Genomic DNA, 22191 nt, shown 5'->3' with positions numbered 1-22191 from the left:
CACTTAATGGATATTGGATTTATAGTATCGGTATCAGAAACAACCTAATGGATTGACCTAAATAGATGAGTTACATCTTTATAATGCTGAAGTCTATTCGTCTTTACAGTTTTAAGTAAGGGCTTTAATGTACTTCGTGTGTGGCGCCCTAACACTGCATTGCTTCATCACCTCATTATCTGAAGCAGTCAAGCCACGTATGCTATCTTCTATTCTCAATAAATACCAATTGGACGCTCCTTTGCACAGGACGTCACGATGGCGTCTTTTTCTGCCGTGAAGCAGTAATGTGTAAGCATTACTGTGTGTCGATCTGTAGGGCGCCGTAGCTAGTGAAATTACTCGGCAAATGAGACGTAACATCTCATGTCTCAAGGGGACGAGCGAAATTGTAGTGCCCTTTAGAATTTTTGGGTTTAACACTATTGTAATGGGCGTCGTTTATTGTCATAAAATAAAAAATAAAAAAACATTGCGTACGTACAAAGTACCCATATCAGAAGTGAAACCTGCATCGTGCATGAACCTCTAAACTGCATACGAATTCCTGGTACGTGTTGCTAGGATGACACATGATTTCAACCGCTATGAAAGACATTCCTATCACCACTAATATATATAATAATATGTTCTCCTGGTGTCTATGTAGTAATACGTCGTGCGCTTGGAGTCAGAATATATCAAGGTATAGTCGCGCCATACAATATCTTCTTTAACTATGATCGCCTGGTACCAAAACATTGTATTATGCTTCCTATCTCATTATCTCCCATGTTAAAATATTATGAATTGATGTGACTGCTCTTTTCCGTTTCTTTTTCGTTTCATCGACTTTCAAATCACAACGATGATAAAGAAGTTTTCACTTAAATAGTATGCATATTTCTGTCTCATTCTTTGCCGGCTTCATCCTACGCATTTTTCTATTTGTGTCTCTTATCTGTCGTTTTTTCCGTTGCATCCGGTTTGAAATCACAACGATTCTAAAGAAGTTTCACTTCAATAAACAGTTTATTAATTAAATCTTGCAAACGGGTAAGTAATTCTCCTGATCGAAAGTGAAAAATGTCTCTCATGGTCATTCACTATAACATAGCATGCTCTAAGAATGAAGGTAGCTAAGTCGTATCGGTTCAGGAATACCGGCAGATTATTCCACAATGTGATGCGGGACAAATTTTTGACGTGAGAGTCAATATCAACCAAATAGATTTCAATTTAAAAAATCCTACAAAACTGTGAAGGAAATCTAATTTAATATCAAATTGGCATACAGACCAAACAAAGCGGTAAAAGTCGCGGGCGGCCAGCTTGTGTTTATATAAAAGTATAAATCAAATATCATGTTTTGTTCACGGACTAGTGAAGCACCTTATATGCTTGTGTGTGTGCGTTTACGGGGTATACCAGTTACACAATTTTTTCTTCCTTAAATAATCATATATCCACACATACTTTTATTGTATTGTTTTTACACTTTCTCACAACGCACGACGGCATTTTTAAAATATTTTATTGCGACGCAAACTGATCTGTCAAAGAAGATGGCAAATCTGATAATGGCGGCCAATCGGCTTGTGTTAGTGTAAGTGTATGCGTGGGGCTATGTATTTACACGTTTACCGGCTTGTTTTGGTGCCTTACTGTTATGTAAGGTGACACGGAGTCCTTCGTTTTTTACTCGTCCGTGGTTTTGTTCATTAAATAGTAATCATTCAGATATTTCAATCAAAAGTACTTAATACCAAAGTAGGTACGTTTCTTATTCCGGAGGAAACAGTCAAGGCTATTAACGAGACAAAGTAACAATCTAAATAAAGGAAGTTAAAGTTAATCAAGCGACTAGATAAGATAAAACATTAATTAGCAAAATTGACGTTATAATAACAAAGTAGAAAAAGAGATATTGTAATGAATTCAATGTTAACTTTATAATTAATATATCAAACCCGTTCAATTTCCTCTCATTTGATTATTGTAATATGAGACACAATATTTTTGAGTGTTTTGTAATTTGTTTTTTGTAATTGTAATGTTAATTAATTGTTTGTAATTCAGCTGAACGTTGTGCTTGTGACTCAGTATTGTTATCTTTTCTGGTTAGTAAAATTTAATAAGAAACGATTCGAGCAGCTTTAGATGTTAATAGATTTTGCTGGAATAAATATAGCACCTTCTTTTTCCCGTTTTAGTGCATATACATTTTCTAGCAATTTCTAGTTAATTCATTTTTTATGGAAGCGGATAGTTATAACGTATTTTATTGCTAATTTTGTGTGTTTTTCTGGTATAATTTGTTGCCCATTAGAACCGTGAGCTCTACAGTAACTATATGATATAATACGTCCGGATTGGATAAGGCATTACGCACATTGGTAGGGATTTTAAATTGTGAAATATATAAGTTATAAACGTCCATGATAATAAGAAACAAGGAATGAATAACAAGTTCCAAATGTTTGTCTAAATATTATTATTCCTTTTAAAATGTTTTATACTTCTATTGCCAGAAGAAACCCGAGCCGACACGACATAGGACATATATGCAACTTTAAGACCGCTGGTATTGCAAATGGCCCTTGCGGTGGTGTTCTCTTAAAATCGCGTAAGGCGCTTACCCTTTCATATAAAAATATCAAAAAGCAATGATCATATAGTTTAGAACCACCTTCCGTCTTTCATCGGCGAATTCAGCATCTTGGTTTTACAGCAGTAATTATAATATACACTTACACTACACTGGAAAAGCTTTTAGCTTGGTAGATACGAAAAAACACTCCTAAGCATATAGTCGATCTGAGCCCTTCATGACCTAAATTCGCAAAAAAACACCTCTCAAAAAGTCATAGAGTAACTGTTTTTCCCCTCCGGGTACGTAACCGTCGAAAAGGGAGAACAAACATGCTCCCAATTAAACTAATCATAAGTATTCACCTCTTCCTCACCATGAGGTGAAATTTCAAGAAAAAAAAATGTTTTCGATGTTTTTACCTGTCGATAGTCGATATACTTACCGACGATTCGATTTCTATACCTATACAAGCTTACAGTACAGAAGCCTCCGTATATTAAGGCGACACTAAATGCCAGCGACCTTGAGCGATATGAGTTCACGGCTTCCGGCCCGCCATCTATGTAACAAAGCCAATATTTTCAAAATTCTTGGGTGGAAAACAGTTTATATGCTTACAATCCTCGTTATTCATTACTAATCTGAATAAATGAACCTACACAAAAAAGTACAAGCTATAAGAATAACATTTCTGAGAGAAGTACCAAAAAAATGCGTCACGTCATGCCAAAAAACTTGTTTAACTTCAAAGAAAAGTGGTAGTCCAAAAAGGCTCAGCAGTGTTAACTATAACCAACAGCAAGCATTTGCAGCCTACAAATAAGACTTAAGGATATGTGTAACAGGATTAAGTAGTGTTCATAGCTCGAAATGCTATACTTTCACCACAAAACTTGTCTAAAAACAACCATGTTTGCGTGTTTTCCGCTTACTCTTCGCCTTAATCCTACTAGCACTTTACCGGTTGGTGCCATGTAATTAGCAATCCGGTAGGTCGATTCAATAAATACTCGTCGCCTAGATGCACATTAAGTAAAGTCCAGTAGCTTAATCAATATCAGTGTAACGGTTGACTTACGATCACACTTAGCTGCCCCATCAAGTTTTTATCTACACCTGTGTATCAATGAGCAGGTCTATTCATCGCAGAACTTGATTTACGTTCTAAGCTTATTAAAAGTGAGAATGCCGTACATACTCTCCGGAACTAATAATGAAATACAGGCTGTTAAAGATGGAATATTGGTCACATTTTACAAAGTTACAAAATTTTATAATCTTTCTGATAAAAAAGTTTACATAATGTCGTATCTGTTCTGTTGATCGTTGAAGAGTTGCCATATTTGGAAGAATCCAATCAATAATCCTAGATGTAGACCTACCACCACTTATAATAAAATGCATTACCAGCGGAACTAAAATTCAAAAGCCTTCTATTAGCAGTTTGTTTTATTAATAGATAATTCAACCAGTATCATTTTGGAAAAAAAAGATTAAGATTTAACCTTAGTTTTTATGTAGATTAGATTTTTTTGCGGGCTTTTAATAAAATGGCCAACAGCTTAACATTTGTGAACCTAACTGTTCGCTATTTACTATGCCACGCACCTAACCCTAAAAGTGAAAGATGAATATTATGCCTAAGTCTTCTTCCAATAATACTGCTAGTAAAATACAATTAGAAGACACGAAGTATGATCCGCATCGGTAGTGTTGACCCACTTGGCATCATCTCCCCTAAATAATTGTAATTTATTTGTTTTGGGGATCCGATTCATTTATGATCGCGAACACAACGTATATTTTTAGCTGAACCCACTAAGAGGATTTCATTTGGAGCACGTCTCTTATGTGACTGTTACTTTTCTAATTCTTAATTTTAGAATTCAAATACCTGAACCTCACTATATGAATCTGGGAACTTTCTTTCACGTACAACCAATCCATTGACTATGGCTGGACTATCCCGCGCCTGTGAGCAATAAAGTTGGCCTTAACGGCCCCCATCCGACCCTGCTGGTAAAGCTGATGAGCTGCCAGCATAGATCTGAATCGGACTTGTTGTGGGCCCGGCGTATTAAGTATTCGGCTAAAATGCGTGAGCGGATATTTTTTTTTAAATAATGGACGAGACGAGCAGGACGTTCAGCTGATGGTAATGGTTCTGAACGGCGCGACAATTGCGCTCGTCACCTTGAGACACTAACTAATTTCACTAGCTACGGCGCCCTTCAGACCGAATCACAGTAATGTTTACGCCTTGCTGCTTCACGGCAGAAATAGGCGCCGTTGTGGTACCCATAATGTGCAAAGGATCACGGTGATCACTTACCATCAGGTCACAGGTGACCCGTAGGTCACCTGTACCGATAGGTAACGATGGACGCTCACTTGTCTTCTTCTTCCGTAAGAACGCTTAAGCACTATTTTATATGACATCGTATCTAAAATACAGTCGACATATTCTGAACACTTGCCTCAGATAATTGGGACTAAATTATCTGATTACAAATGGTGTTATTAGTAATGCGTGTAATGTGTACTTAGATAATACTTAACACGTAGTGACCTACTTGGGTATGAGGAACAAAGAGGATTAGGTCAGACCGTTCAATTTACGACCGATATAGATTACACAGATTTAATGTAGTTGTACGTCTTAGTCAAACTTAATGTGCAAAACAATGGCTTCATTACTTTGATTTAGGACGTGACTAATTAATATATCGCCGAATGGTATATGTACTTGTCTACATACCGGGCAATGGGCTACGGGTTTGATATCCCCTAGGACCTTGTTTTTTTTCTTTTCCATGTCTGGATTAGTATATTAATCTGAAAGAATGAATGAATGAATGTTAAGATTATTTGAATTGGAAATTCTGACGGAGCAATTAACAATCCCAACTGCAATGGCCATGGAATGGATATTGTACTTAAATCTTATTTTAGTGTTTATTTCTCCCCTGTTCTAAAAAATGTTTAAAATAAAAACAAAACATTACTAATCATGATCTTATTATTAATCATTTTATAGACTACTATCAAATGATGCCCAGCGCGAACGTTGATAACTGACAAAGAAGATCCATAAAACAAATGACGATATAATTTTATAAAGTTATAAAAGAAAATCTTTTAAATACAGAACAATAAATAGATGGCTGTTATAATTTGATTTAAATAACATTTATTTTAGCAATGAGAGGCTTCTTCACAGAGGATGTCGTTAAAAGGATTGCTCAGCAATATTGTGAATCGGTTTGAACGATGCCGTTGCTAGTGAAATTAATGTGTTAATGATACTTAACATCTTATGCATCACTCTTTTCCTATACATTCTGTATCACACATTAAATTTACGTCATTAAAATTTATTGTTAGTTTAAACGATTTTGCTGAATATTGTTTAATTTGTTACATTTTGATTAATGTTTGTGTGATGTGAAATAAAAATGTTGTCTATCTGTCTGTGTCAAACCAGTGGGAGGCTCTTTTGCATAGGACACCGGCTAGATTATGGGTACCACAACGGCGTCTATTTCTGCCGTGAAGCAGTAATGTGTAACCATTACTGTGTATCGGTTTGAAGGGCGCCGTAGCTAGTGAAATTACTGGGCAAATGAGACTTAACATCTTATGTCTCAAGGTGACGAGCGCAGTTGTAGCGCCACTCAGAATTTTGGGATTTTCAAGAATCCTGAGCGGCACTGCATTGTAATGTTTTCAATATATTCACGATAATGTTCAAATTCCTCAATGTGCATATGAAATGCACATTGAGGAATTTGCTAGAAATTGTGACAATCATAATGTTAACACGAGGAACAAACATAAACTTATTATGCCTACAACTCGGCTAAGTCGAGTTAGTAAGTCTTTTGTGGGGCGATGTATATGCTTTTACAACAAGATCCCAGAAAATGTTCAAAACAAAAATATTACCTTATTGAAAAGAATTGTTAAAAAACGTTTGTGTGGTTTATGTTATGGTAACCTTTAGGTTACTATAACATAAATGACTTTCATAATGATTGGGAACGGAGCTACCACCCTCAGGCTATTAAATAATAAGTTTATTTGTACAATATTACTTTGTTAACATATTTTTTGATGAAAAAAAAAGCCTATGAGTTTGTTGCACCCATTCTTCTCAGGTCTGAGGCATTCTCTTTGGTGGGTGGTAGTTTTTGACTTTCAATAAGTGATGTCACATCCTGTTTTGAAAATAGTTGATTGAATCAACAGGGCGTATCACTTACCATTAGGTAAGCGTCTTGCTCGGCCCGTTACTTCTCATAAAAATATTATTTCGGAAGACTATCAAATTTAACGTTTCGCTAAATACGCAGATACGCGGCCAGTAGTCACGTAAAAAAACTAAAACCTTCTCTAAACGAGAGTAAAAGTATAAAAAATAAAACACATTGCACAATTAGTATGAAGACATAATCAGAGCTATTCACACACATTACACATCTATTGTGATATTAATTACGGCGAGCGCGATAAAACTTGCTAAATAAGCGACACGAAGCAATTAACACGGCACGCTATGGTGCTACCACACAACACGTGCGTGAAACTAATTTTATTATAGCACATACATAAATATCAAAAGTTTGACAACGCATATTTGTTTTTCATGTCTCACTTTAAAAAAATACTGTTAATTATTTTTTTATTTTATAATTCGGTAAAAAAACTCAGGCGTATTTTGGTTTTTTATACATAACTAGCTGACCCAGCAAACGTTGTATTGCCGATATTAAAATCCCGATACAAAAGTAACTGTTGATCGTAGATGGGTGAAAATTTGAAGTTGTATGTATTTTTTGATGCTGACTCATAATCAAACAAATTAAAAAAAAATGTCATTAAAATAAAAAAAAATTTGGCTTGGACCACCCTTAACATTTAGGGGGATGAAAAACAGATGTTGTCCGATTCTCAGACCTACCCAATATGCACGGAGGTATATGATAGGAGATATGTAGGAGTTTAACTACAAACACCGCGACATGAGAATTTTATATATTAGATAATTAAACGACAATGAATTGAATGCTCGTGTCAATTGAGAATGTCCGCAGTGTGTTATTTTAGATAACGAAAAAAAAAAAAATTGGTACAGTAAAATTTTCGACCAATATCCCTGCCACAATACACCGATTCATAAAGACAGAGACACGGATGTCCAGAAAAATCATTGAAGTTCTTCTGTTAGTGAGGTACGCATATTTTTAAATGAGATAAAATGTCTGGACTCGCGACACCGTTACGAGACGCAGCTATAGTGTGTGCACTGTACATATATGCGTATACATATAGCAGACCGCGAACGCGTCTAGATAAAAAAAATGTAGATATATTATTATATTATGTTATTCGAATCCAACTCTTTTATTTCCTATTTTAGTTACCATGAAACTATACTTTCTATTTTAGATTGTAATAATGTTTTTTTTTTTTTTTGAAAATAAGGGACAAGACGGGCAGCTGATGGTAATTGATACGCCCTGCACATTAGAATGCAGTGCCGCTCAGGATTCTTGAAACCCCCAAATATTCTGAGCGGCACTACAACTGCGCTCGTCACCTTGAGACAAGATGTTAAGTCTCATTTGCCCAGTAATTTCACTAGCTGCGGCGCCCTTTAAACCGAAACATAGTAATGCTTACACATTACAGCTTCACGGCAGAAATAGGCGCCGCATGATAATGATGATGATACAAGAGTTGTCGAAATTGTTAACGATGATTCATAAAATAATATTAAATGTAGTTTAAAGCTTCTAATTATTAATAAAATACAATTCCTAACCTAATACCCCTAGAACCTATCTAAAAAATGTCTTACGCTCCAAAATAAGTTTTCACTTCTGTCGGCACTCCCAGAGTGCAACCCAAGAGAGTTTTTTAATATTATTATTAACTATAATAATGCGATATTTCTATGGCATTTATCATGGGGACTCTGTGTTCTTAACCGTACTAATAAAGCCGTTCACGGAGTACAGGAACCCCGAAGCTCTGAGCAACTCTGCTGGGCCCGCGATAAAATAAAAAAAATACTGGGAGTAGGGATCACCACACCAGAGATGAGAACCATGCTCTAGATGTGGTCTCAAGCTATTAAAAGCTCTCTTATTACTGGTGTCCCTGGCCCTTTTTTTTGGTACTTTTTTGAATTTATCGTGGAATATTGGTTATTTAATTCGATGCTTTCGAATAGAATTCGCGTATAAATTTGTACAGTAAACGTTCCAAAAATATAATAAATATTGAACGAAAGCCTCTACACATACAAAAGGGAGGCTCATTTGCACAGGATGCTGGCTAGACTATGGGCATCAAAACGGCGCCTATTTCTGCCGTGAAGCTGTAATGTGCCAGCATTACTGTGTTTCGGTCTGAAGGGCGCCGTAGCTAATGAAATCACTGGGCAAATGAGACTTAACATCTTATGTCTCAAGGCGACTAGCGCAGTTGCACTGCCGTTCAGAATTTTTGGGGTTTTTCAAGAATCCTGAGCGGCATTGGATTGTAATGTGCAGGACGTATCAATTTCCATCAGCTGAAAGTCCTGCTGCTTTCGTCCCTTATTTTCATAAAGAAATACACATTTTGTATTGTATGAAAGTATGTAACTATGGTATGAAAAATACAATTACTAGAGCGCTTTTTAACTCGTTTTACTTGAAAGTGTAAGTACTCGCAATTACTCGTAGCTGTTACATTTGAATACTATAGAATTAGAAACAGGAAACACCAAAATTTGCACACGATCCACTTGGCTGAATAGAATAGTAAATGAGACTTAATGGGCTCAGGTCGACCTTGAATCAAAGTTAGCCAAGAGACATATTCAGAGGCATATTCTGAACTGAAATAATAATATGTATCTGTTTACGTATATATATTGTTTATATATATATACTAGAATTTTGGCGCCATATTTAAACATTGGGAATTAGCGCCTTATTTGGTCACATTAGAAACTTTGTGATGCTGATTTGAATTTTCAATAACTAAGAACCTGGCATATTGCCTGAACGTACATCTAGCCATACTTAACATTTTTAGGCAATATCAACATTATAAGAAAATCAGGCAAACGCGAGACATTCTGTATCTAACATAGCACATGAGAAAGTTATGCTAATTCATAATAATAATGAAATCAAGTTGAAATTCAAAATCCTGTCTCGACAATAACCTAGAAAATTTCGAAAGCTTTCTATGAGTTCAAACATTTTTAAAATCGGTCCAGAAATGGCCGAGAAATAATTTAACACAGAAATCAATTGTAGTCATGCGGTGGGAGCTCCGCTCAGAATTCACCTTTAAGAATTTTCATATTATAATATTGTATATTATTATAGACAAAATCAAATATTTTTATTAGTCGGTTCTTAAAGCTTCGCTTCCGCTTCGTAAAGACGGGCTCAAATTAAAAATTGTTTTTTTACAAATTATATTAATATCATACATACAATTATATTTATATGTAGAAAAAAAGAAAATTTGGAGTAAATTATATCTCTATTTCTCTTTCAAATTATTTTTTTTACCGCTATTTTAAAATACTTTTTTAATAGAGTTGTCATTGAGTTTCTTGTATTTGTACATCTAACGAGCTCTACTTTTCCGAACACATTATAGAGTTAGTAATTTACTAGATCTAAAGAGGTTACTTATTTACGTTATGTTACGTTACGTTTATACATACCTTAACCTAACTTGGTATTAAGTTATACCTGAGAATAAACCAAGAATATGCAAAATGTTTACAAATTGACATTTAGCTTATGATTGGTATATTCGGACGTATAACGTTTCCCGCGTTTATTTGCAAGGCTGCTTGACATTTGGTAAACTTCAGAATAGAATATTCTTCAATTTTTAAAAATATATTATATAAAAATCGTAAAGATTCGAATACCAACTAGTATTTGTATTTCTTCAAAATAATTCCATTTTATGCTAAGAAAAATAGTTTAAAATTTTAATGATAAATAATCGCGCCAAAAAGGGAGCCGCCATGATCGTGACGTCATAATTACATAAACTAAGAAACATCAAATATGCAGTGCAACCGTATTGATTTTTCTTAAAATAAAAATGCATTTTCATAGTCCGTATCGTTGGCGTGTTGCTTAAAACAAATTGTTTCTGCTATAGTGACTTGACAAAATGGTGGTCGGCGTTTTCGGTCACGTGACATACAGATGATACGAGTAAAACTGTGATTTTCATTTTGAAAATATAAATAATAAATAAGTGTTGAATTCGTTTTTATAATGGGAAGCTAAGACCTATTATCACTGTATTGATAGCGTTGTCAGCGATATAGTCAAAATTTTCACCAGTGGGTCCTTTGCACAGGATGCCGGCTAGATTATGGGTACCACGACGGCGCCTATTACTGCCGTGAAGCAGTAATGTGTAAGCATTACTGTGTTACGGTCTGAAGGGCGCCGTAGCTAGTGAAATTACTGGGCAAATGAGACTCAACATCTTGTCTCAAGGTGAAGAGCGCAGTTGTAGTGCCCTGCATTGTAATGGGCAGTGCGTATCAAGTACCATCAGCTGAACGTCCTGCTCATCTTGTCTCTTATTTTCATAAAAAAAAACATATACTTGGTTTATTCCAAGGTGTAATTTTATACCAAGTTTATTTGTAAAGCCGATCAATTTTAACCCGAGATAAGTCGGAGCTATTGAGTCACACTCATCCATTAATGAAAGTAAGGCTCACACATGCAGGAAGTGAAATATCGTCAATCATTTCAGACATGTGTATATGTTTTCTTATCCTCTGTGTGCCAGATGAGGACTGTCAAACATAAGCGCCCACTAACGGTATTAAATAAACATATTTCTGTATTTGATTCCAAATAAATAAATACTAATATATTCAAGACTTCCATTTACAGAGGTCTTTGCTTATTCAAGTAAATTTTAATATTTCAATTTGTTACATCGAAATATCCAACTATTGACTGGGTTGTATGGCGTACATGCCTTTTGAAGTGAAACTTTCAATGGGAGGGCTTTGAAATTTTAACCTTTTTGTGTAACGCTCATTTGGGTACACCGGGCTCGAGTTGAGAGAGATTAGTCAGAGCAAAATTAACCATTTGAGTTATTTATTACACAATCATATATATTTGTCATACTAATGGATATTACTTTACGATTATAGTACAAAAATGTTTGTATTTCCTATTATTTCGTAATATTGTAGTTTGTATTAATCTCGCCATGATGAACTCAGTTCTCCTGTCGTGTCGAGTCACTGACCTCTAATATATACTCATACCACTGGACTGGCGCCTGTCAGAGTTAAAAAAAACCTTGCAACGCAGAGCAGCTCGAATTGTCGGGGACCCAGTGCTCTGCGAACGGCTGGATCACTTCATTGTCGCTTCATTGTGTTTCTTCTACCGCATTTATCACGGGGAGTGTTCCGAAGAGCTGTTTAACCTGATTCCTGCCGCCGAATTCCACCTTCGCACGACACGCCACAATTTAGGATATCATCCCAACCATCTGGATGTGTGGCGGTCCTCCACAGTGCGGGTTTCAAGGAGCGTTTTTCCGCGTACTACAACGCTGTGGAATGAGCTTCCTTGTGCGGTGTTTCCGGGACGATACGACATGGGTACCTTCAAAAAAAGAGCGTACACTTTCCTTAAAGTCCGGCAACGCTCTTGTGATTCCTCTGGTGTTGCAAGAGAATGTGGGCGGCGGTGATCACTTAACACCAGGTGACCTGTACGCTCGTTTGTCCTCCTATTCCATAAAAAAAGTGCTGTCTGATATTTGCCATTTTGGTACTGTTTGCCATGTCGCTAGAGTCTGCGGTACTAAAACTAGTGCTGGCAACCTCAGCAAACATCGATAGATGGTAGGAAACTATTTACAAAAATAAAATTGTGTACTTTATTACGTTGATTCTTGAAGTATAAATAACACGGCAAACGAACGAATTCTCGAGTATTGTACGTTCCTTCGCAGCCTTTTGTATTATACGTCAGAATTAGTTTTCTGGACGCTCGCGAGTGGTACCTCAAATAGGCACAAAAACTGTCAAACATATGGAACAGCCTGCCCATTGGTATTTATACAGGTCAGTGTGTCAAGTACACATCGTATTTTATTTTTATCTTAGAAGAATGAAAAAAATATATTTTTAATTTTATTTACAAAATCAATGGACGAGCCACCAAAGCTATTTTAACTTCAAGGATTTCGGCTGATTCATATACTGATGGCGCAACGTGATAATATTATTTACAAAAGTTATTATCTCAGTCTCGTGCCAGATTTTAGTGAGACAACACGTCCTGAGGATGCCTCGTGTAGAGGCGAAACACGTTTCGAATTGTTTTAAAAACAAATATTGGCGGAATTAACACTAAAGAGAACTTAAATCATTTGTATAATTATGGATTTCCGCAAAGTAACGCCTAATTCAATAAATTTTCTAAAAGTTATTATAAAAGCTCTTAGATCATTTATACTTAGATTATTAATTCTCGATAGATTATGACAGCTGTGAAAACGTCTATTGAGCAATTATTTGAGCAATTCACGCACACTAACATAAAGTGTCATACAACATACAAATCGCGAGTGTAAAACGTAGCTTGTCACGCACAAATAAATAAATAAACTAATATTCCTGGCCTGTTTTTATCGGTTGTCTAACAGCAAGAGACTCTATCTAGACGCATAAATTATCTCTAAGCAAAAACCATTATAATGAAATGAGAATGTATAAAAATGAATGTATATATATATATTATTTATTTAGTGCAAATATGTACGATAATATATTGACTTAACACACAATATCTAAACTATTCTAAGCATTATTTATTTTCATATTAGTAAAATAAATAGTTTACAGTGTTCTCGTGTGGAGCTTATAATTTTAGGGTTCCATTTTCAAGAAGGAATTGTCATAGTTTCACCATGGTGATCAGTCTGTAATTTAACACGGGTATACGTACATTATTATTCACTCAAAAGCAAGAAAATTGAAAATAATTTGACAATTACATTTAATCGTCTCTTCCAAGGTCAGTGTTGTCGTTGAATGGATCGTTTAAAAATTATTACGAATGTGAGAAAACCATTATCAGACCAATTTCAGAGAGTAATTTGCGAAATATTACGTTAAAATTAAAAGTTCTTAGTGTCGTTAATTTTTCCAGATAAACGGAATAATTAACGAAATTATATATTTATTTAAATTATTTTCGTGTCACGTTGTTTGTTCGCGATAAATTTTGCACATTGTGTGCAGTTTGATCCAACTTAAGAGATAGTTGTTAGTACGATTACTGATAGTCATTTTTTTTTTTTTTAATTTTATTTGTGTATGAATAATGCAATGAGATTAATTTTTGACGCACAGTTTGACAGTTCTGCTGTCACCTTACTTCATTACTAGAATAGAGAAAAACGGAATTATTATTGTAATGATGGAACATGTTACAAATTTCGTAATTTACAAAAAATATTTATATTTTGCGTAATATTATGCCGCCAGCTAGTATTATGCTTTTATATGCCAGTATAATGCCTTTTTACTCTAAAAAGTGATTTTCATTATTATTACACTTTATATAAGGTATTGCTTGTAACTAATTCTAGTAGGCTTCATAAGATACATAATAGCTTAAAGGGTAAATGTATACACTTTTGTAATAAAGTCCCATTTAAATGTTTTATAAAAAATTGGCTCTGTCATAAATCCTACTACTTCCAAGCTGAATATCTAAGTGATCAGACAGCCTGGGTCTAGATAATGATTTTTTTATAGCAATAGCAATGCCAGTACAATATTGTATATTTGATTAAAAAGAGCGCAAAAAAGAATGCTGGGAGAGTTTCTTGCGCCGCTTTATCTATCTCAGAGCGCCATTTTTTCCCGAAGCAGTAGGAGTATCTAGTATATTAGAAATGAGATCTAAAATAATTCTAAAGGAATCAATTTTGAGAAAATAAATGCCTTTTTATACCAAGTTAAAGAGGTAACTACTCATGGTCGATTAATTTTGTTCCATACTCTATTGAAATTTACTTGAATATTGCATCTACGGAACCACATAGTGCGTGGCCCGATGCGCGCTTGCCCTGTTTTTTAGTCGTATTCCATATTAGTACAGCTTTAGCTAATTCAGAGGGTTGTTATGTTCCCACGGACGTGACTGCACATGAAAAGAAAAAAAAACAACGGTTTTTATACACAACTTTGATTGTTAACTTCAAGTGCATTTATTGATTAAAAGAATCTTGCATCATTTAATTGCATCGTATCACATTGCTGCTACTATAATTTCTTTAATGATTTTCTACGTAATGTATTTATATCCGAGTTTGTGAGATTCCAAAGAGATAATTTACCAGTGGGAGGCTCTTTTGCATCGGATGCCGGCTAGATTATGGGTACTACAACGGCGCCTATTTAGGAAGCAGTAATGTGTAAGCGTTACTGTGTTTCGGTCTGAAGGGCGCCGTAGCTAGTGCAATTACTGGGCAAATGTGACTTGACATCTCATGTCTCAAGGTGACGAGCGCAGTTGTAGTGCTGCTCAGAATTTTTGGGTTTTTCAATAATTGCGAGCGGAACATAATTGTAATGGGCAGGGCGTAACAATTACCATCAGCTGAACGTCCAGCTCATCTCGACCCTTATTTTCAGTGTGCAGTGTTCGCCACGGGTAGGACTGCAGGCATTCTACTATTTATTTTACAACCTATTTATACGAGAGACACTCCATCTTAAGTCTCAGGGTGTCGCTTGTTGACGCGTTGAGACTCAGATCATAATAGTGTCGCTCTAAATACAGATACGGATGATAACGTATAAAAAACGATGTGTGTGGGATACGATGCGAGTAAAAACTTTACCAAGGCGAGATCATTAATACGAATTTCATGAGTTTTTGCCTCACCTCCTTCATTGTCTCAGCTGGTCACATTTGTGAGACAAAATTTGCGAACAAATCAAATTAAGTCTTATATAAGTATGATATGGGTTTTCTTGAGTGTTATCACCGCCAGTCTTCAAGCAATTCGACACGTGTTTCGCCTCTACACGAGGCATTCTCAGAAGATGTTGTCTCGCCAAACTCTGGCACAAGACTCTCGCAATCTTGCTCTTGAGTTTATGGAATTGGAATTATGGATAATTTCCGCAAAATAACGAACGAACGAAGGAACGGCAAAAGTGTGCTTAAAGCCAATGTAAGCACACTTTCCGTGTGTGTCAATCTACAAGCCTAAGTGTGCTATAAAAAGTGCTCAAACAATACATTAACGACTCAAAAAAGATGGAGTGACGTATCATCGGTAAGGTTATTTTATTATATAAGATTGATATGCAAAAAGCGGAAGTAATTTAATACATTGAATATTTTTTCATTTAATATGGTACAATATTATTAACGATTCCCCAGACAACACCCGCTTGTCAGAATGGGACAGATGAAAGGACACAATCAAAAATGTATAGACATAGTAGTCGAAGCCGATTATAATGTCATTTGTAGCATGTGCCATATTTCGGCTTTGATTTTGTATGAAGTGCATTGTCTATATGTATAACACCACATTGCCTACTTCAATAAATCTTTATATATATAATTCTTGTGTGCGTGTGTATGTCACTGAACTCCTCCTAGACGGCTGGACCGATTCTAATGAAACTTTCTGTGTGTATTAAGGTGGATTCGAGAATGGTTTAGATTCACAATTGAACTACCTCCTAAACGGCTGGACCGATTTTGATGATATTTTTGTGTGTTCCAGTGAATTTGAGATTGGTGTGTGTCTTCAGGTGGATTCGAAAATGGTTTAGATTCACAATTAAACTACCTCCTAAGCGGCTGGACTGATCTTGATGACTTTTTGTTTGTTTCAGTGAATTTGAGATTGGTTTAGATTCTCAATTCCGCCCATATAATATAATTCTCCTGCTCATGTGTATGTTAGTGAACTGCTCCTAACGGCTGGACCGATTTTTCAAATTTAAAACATGTGTACAGGACAACGTCTGTTGGGTCCACTAGTTTTCATATATAAGTAGTCATGCAGACATTTCAACTAATTTATGTATTTTTTATAATGTTTTATTTTTTAGATAAATTTTATAATATTGACACTCTTACACAATTTATCTTGCCCGAACTAGGCATAGCCTGTACTAAGGTTACAAGACAACGATATATTTAATACAATATACTTACTTAAACATACATCAATATAAATAAATTCATGAAACAATGGTAATTTTTTTATTTTAATCATAAATTATGGATCATAATTTCTTTTATTTATGTTTATTATTTAAAAAAAAGTTTTTTTAATGAAAACTTAATTCATGATAAAGCGATTAGAAACAATCATTCATATTCATCATATAAATGATTGCACCTACCCTGACTCGAACCCGGGACCCTCTAGCTCAGTAGGTAGGATCACTAACCACTGGGCTATAGGGGTTGTCAAATTCTTTAGAAGGAATTTTATGATTAAGTTTCAATGTATTTATGATACATATGTAGAATTAATATTTTCTACAGTTAGTGAAGATTTTCCCAGTCTCAATAAAAATCTAGTACTTCAGTGATATATTCGTGGACTTTATATATACATGCGTTTCCATCTTATGTGAATCGACCCTTATAAAGACTTCACTTCAATATAAAAGAGTAAAGTTTTCTCTCTGATCTTTACAAAGACTAGACAGCGGTTAAGCTATAACTTACCCAACTATACGAAGGTATCTAAAATGTGACCTGTTTTCATTGAGATAAAGTCTATTTTATAACAAAATTACTTTCGTGATTTATATATTGCAGGCGGTTCATCCTGGGCTGTGCCGTATTTATCCTTTAATAGTATAGCCTACTTTATTATGCCCTTTTTTTATTAGACGTTCAAGACTTGTTAATTTTATTCTTAGTACTCTCTCGTTTCGTATTACTTTACAAAATGTTCAATCTTTTTCTTTACATTGGCAATGGAAGTTACAAATAGAAAAAAGCGGCCAAGCGCGAGTCGGACTTATCCATGAAGGGTTGGAATTAACACAATATAAAAGTGCTTAAAGTTCGTTGTAACTTTGATCGATGTTTTAATAAAAGTGCATTTTTTTTAAATTAGGTTATTGATAATACGATTTATGACGTATAAAAAAAAACTGCTAACTAGATCTCGTTCAAACCAATTTTTGTGAAGTTTGCATGGTAATGTACATCACATTTTTTTTTTTAGTTTTATCATTCTCTTATTTTAGATGTTACAGGGGCGGGGACACATTTTACCACTTAGGAAGTGTCTCTCGCGCAAACTATTCAGTTTAGAAAAAATATTACATTAGAAACTTCAATATCATTTTTGAAGACCTATCCATTTTTGAGTTTCAGTTCTTAGTATGGGGAACCCCCAAATTTTTTTTTCTATTTTTGTGTGAAAATGTAAATGCGGTTCACAGAATACATCTAATTAACCAGTTTCAACAGAATAGTTCTTTTAGTTTTGGAAAAAAGTGCTATGACGCGGACAGACAGACAGTCATGACGAATCTATAAGGGTTCCGTTTTTTGCCATTTGGCCACGGAATCCTAACTACTGTTACTGGAATGTTAATGCCGATTCTACTGACCGAACACCGAAGAATCTCAAGCACGAGCAACAAACTTGTTGGTTGGTTGGTTTCATAGCTGTATTACGTGGTTGGAACTTGAATTGAGAATTTTAGATATTCATGTGACGGGATCATAATCCCATACGGGACCATAATAATAAATAACGGGATAGATAATCATCTGGGTCTGATAACTTTCTGTTGGTGGAAATTTCTTTAATTCCTATAGAATTGAAATATTTAGAAATACATACCAAATAGACCGAATCCGGTCACCGGTTTAGTCTGCCCCTTTTGCACCGTTTGTCTGAAAAGAAATAAATATTTATTTATTGATAGAAAGTCGTTCGGTCATTTGATTATAAACTAAATGCTTATTAAATAGACACGCTTGAATTATGTGTGATTCCTCGCGGAATTTACAATTTTATCCTAAATATTTTTAGACGTATACTCGCGACGCGAAGCAGAAACTGCTTACGACCGTAGGAATAACTAATTGGACTAAAATTGACCAATATGTGAAGGGCTGCAGACGTTTTAAATTACATTTAAATAATAATTTAAACATAAAAAATTTAAATTCTAGATTATTTTAGAATAAGCTATATAGTTGGCTAAATGGTTATAATTTTTATGGTGTTAAGGAATTTATGGAAATGAAATTCTGATATTCATTGTAGTATCTATATTACTGCTAGCACTATTCCTAGCATGCATATATTACATATATAATATATATATGCATGCTAGGAATAGTGCTAGCAAAACATAAGCTCACTATTATAATATTTAAACACCATTGTATACTATGTTTTTAGAAAAAAAAATATATTATTATTATTATTTACATGAAATTATTCTTAATGCTAAGAAATGTTCGTACAAAATTACAAAACAAAATAAAAAAAAAACGAACAAAAAGAAAATTATAGATGAAAATATCACATATACAGTGATAATACTTAAATAGAACTGAGTTGGCCATAATAAGATACAAAAGAATTAGATGGGCAAAAGATGTACCCCGCGATGGCAAATGGGCGGCCAAGAATGGGATGGAAGAACATGGTCAAAAAGAGCCATATACAGAAAATAATGGCAAACCCTAGGATTATGCCATAACCCTTTCAATTAATTATACTTTTACCAGTGGAAGGCTCCTTTGCACAGGATGCCGGCTAGATTATGGGTACCACAACGGTGCCTATTTCTGCCGTGAAGCAATAATGTGTAGACATTGTTGCGTTTCGGTCTGAAGGGCGCCGTAGCTAGTGAAATTAATGAGCAAATGAGACTTAACATCTTATGTCTCAAGGTGACGAGCGCAATTGTAGTGCCGCTCAAAAATCAATATGCAGGGCGTATCAATTACCATTAGCTGAACGTCCTGATCGCCTCGTCCGCGACTTTCATAAAAAAAGTATAAGATGTAGGACTAAGAAAATAATTATTGTTTAATATTAAGGCTATATTGTTTAGGAATGACCGATACTTAGTTTAAGATTGGTTTATACTATATGGTTCCACAACAAGTTCAAGGAAAAATATAAGGAATATGATCTGAAAGAGTGTTGTGATAATGAGCACGTCCAGCTCACCCACGTAATTGAGATGACGCTGTCATAATGACACGCGAAGGATATAATCTAATATATAAAATTCTCATGTCGCGGTGTTTGTAGTTAAACTCCTTCAAAACGGCCTGACCGATTCTCATGAATTTGAGTGCATATTGGTTAGGTCTGATAATCGGACAACATCTATTTTTCATAAATGTTAAAGGTGGTTAAAAAATTTTTTTTTGTTTTTTTTTAATTTGTTTGATTATGAGTCAGCATTAAAAAGTACATATTATAAATAACTTCAATTTTTCACCCATCTACGATTAACTGTTGCTTTTGTATCGCGATTTTAATATCGGCAATACAACGTTTGCTGAGTCAGCTAGTATAATATGTGTATTTTTTTAAGTGAAAGACGGCTGCGTTCTAATAATAATTAATACCTTCTTTCATACAAGTCAAAAAAGTAGAGTCTTATTTATATCGTTTGATTTTAACTAACTTTCAATACTTGATCTATATTAATATATGTTAAGCATTCTTAGTAATTTAACTACACGATGATCAAGGATCATTTTATTTTTATTAAAGACAAAATTTCAATAGTAAATCATATTATTTATATATAAAAGATGTGTTTCCAAACAGAAATTAAGGCAAGCCAATTTTTTTTTTATTTTAATGACATTTTTTTAATTTGTTTGATTATGAGTCAGCATCAAAAAGTACATACAACTTCAATTTTTCACCCATCTACGATCAACTGTTACTTTTGTATCGCGATTTCAATATCCGCAATACAACGTTTGCTGGGTCAGCTAGTATGAATATAAGTAACAATGTGTAGGTATATAGTTCATTTAAGATATAACTAGCTGACCCAGTAAACGTTGTATTGCCAATTAAAGTATTAAAAAAAAATTTTCGGGGTATAAGAAATAGATGACGACCGATTCGAATTCAGATCTACCAAATACTACAATTATTGTATTCGATTGCCATCTTGCATCCCTATAGCGGATTTGTGGATGGAACAGAATAATATAAAAATCGCGATACAAAAATAGTTGTAGATCGTAGAAGGGCGAAAATTTGAAGTTGTTAGTTATTTTATCAAAGCTGAATCATAATAAAAAAATGTAAAAAAAAATCAACTTATCACAAAATTTCGCACAAATCGGTTCAGCCGTTTCGGAGGAGTTTGGTAACAAACACCGGGACACGAGAATATTATATATTAGATAGTTAGAAATTTAGATTAATATCGACGCGAAGGGTTGACGTTGCCGGTTTTGCTCTCGGCACACATATACAAACATGCAAGTTACGTTAAATTATAGCACAGACGAAAAAAAACACAAAAGACACCAATTATTGTCGCAGTTCATGTGTTTTTACGTGATTGAGAAACATACTTTTAAAAACACAAATGTGAGTATTTACGAAATATACCAATTATGTAAATGTCAAACAATCGCTACTCGCGTGCCGTATATGTTCAGTATGCTAAGGTCACACATATGTGGATTCTACTTATCAACGAGCTCACTTATTATAACACTAGAAATAAGGGATTGCTTGTAACTTATTCTAGTAGGCTCCATAAGAAACATAATAGCTTTAAGGGTAAATGTACACACTTTTATAATAAAGTCCCAGCCACTGTTCAGGCATTATCTATAAATAAATTTAAATGTTTTATTAAAAAATGGCTCCGACCCACAGCAGCAGAACCGACAGCCTGGGACTAGATTGTGATTACTTTATAGCAATAGCAACGATAGTACAATATTGAATATTTGATTAAAAAGAGCTCAAAAAAAGAATGAAGAATTTCTTGGGCCACTTCTTATCTCTCAGAGAGCCATTTGTTTCCGAAGTGGTAGTAGTGTCTAGTATATCAGAAATTACATCAAAAAGAATTCTGAAGGAATCGATTTTGAGAAAATAAATGCCTTTTATGCCTCAGCCTTGGTACACTTTAACAGAAAATCAATAATGCCATTACAAATTAAAAACAATTGTGGACGCAATACGCTTTCTTTTGGAAGGTGTAATACTTAATTTATTATACAAATGATTTAAGTTTCCTTTAGTGTTAATTCCGCCAATATTTAGTCCCATCACCTTTGTTACGTATCTCTTCCGGGTGTAATACGTCACAACAGCCGACCAATCACAGCGCGTCATTTCATGGGACGAGGGTATAAGACAGCGGCTTCCAGCTCATTTGATTATCCCAGCGGAAACTCCATAGGGAGTGCCGCTTGCGCCTCTCTCTCCCCAAGAGAAGGTCGCCTTCGATGTAATCTTAGAGGGCACCTGCCCAAAGCCGGTGGTGTTTAGTGGGTAGGCACCTAGGTTTTCACGTGAGTCCCACATAACCA

General features: G+C 34.8%; 1 protein-coding gene across 1 annotated transcript in view; it reads right to left on the bottom strand.

Annotated features, from left to right (window-relative positions):
- LOC126970335 (ADP-ribosylation factor-like protein 4C) overlaps positions 1 to 22191 on the bottom strand; it is a 99514-nt gene that overhangs the window by 30753 nt on the left and 46570 nt on the right. The window contains exon 2 of the mRNA XM_050816191.1: positions 18494 to 18546. The gene's annotated coding sequence lies outside the window, so the exon portion shown is untranslated. The remainder of the gene's footprint in view (positions 1 to 18493; positions 18547 to 22191) is intronic.

Source organism: Leptidea sinapis, chromosome 20 (genome assembly GCF_905404315.1).
Source record: "Leptidea sinapis chromosome 20, ilLepSina1.1, whole genome shotgun sequence".
NCBI classification, from domain to species: domain Eukaryota; kingdom Metazoa; phylum Arthropoda; class Insecta; order Lepidoptera; family Pieridae; genus Leptidea; species Leptidea sinapis.
This window is presented reverse-complemented; position numbering and strand designations above follow the sequence as displayed.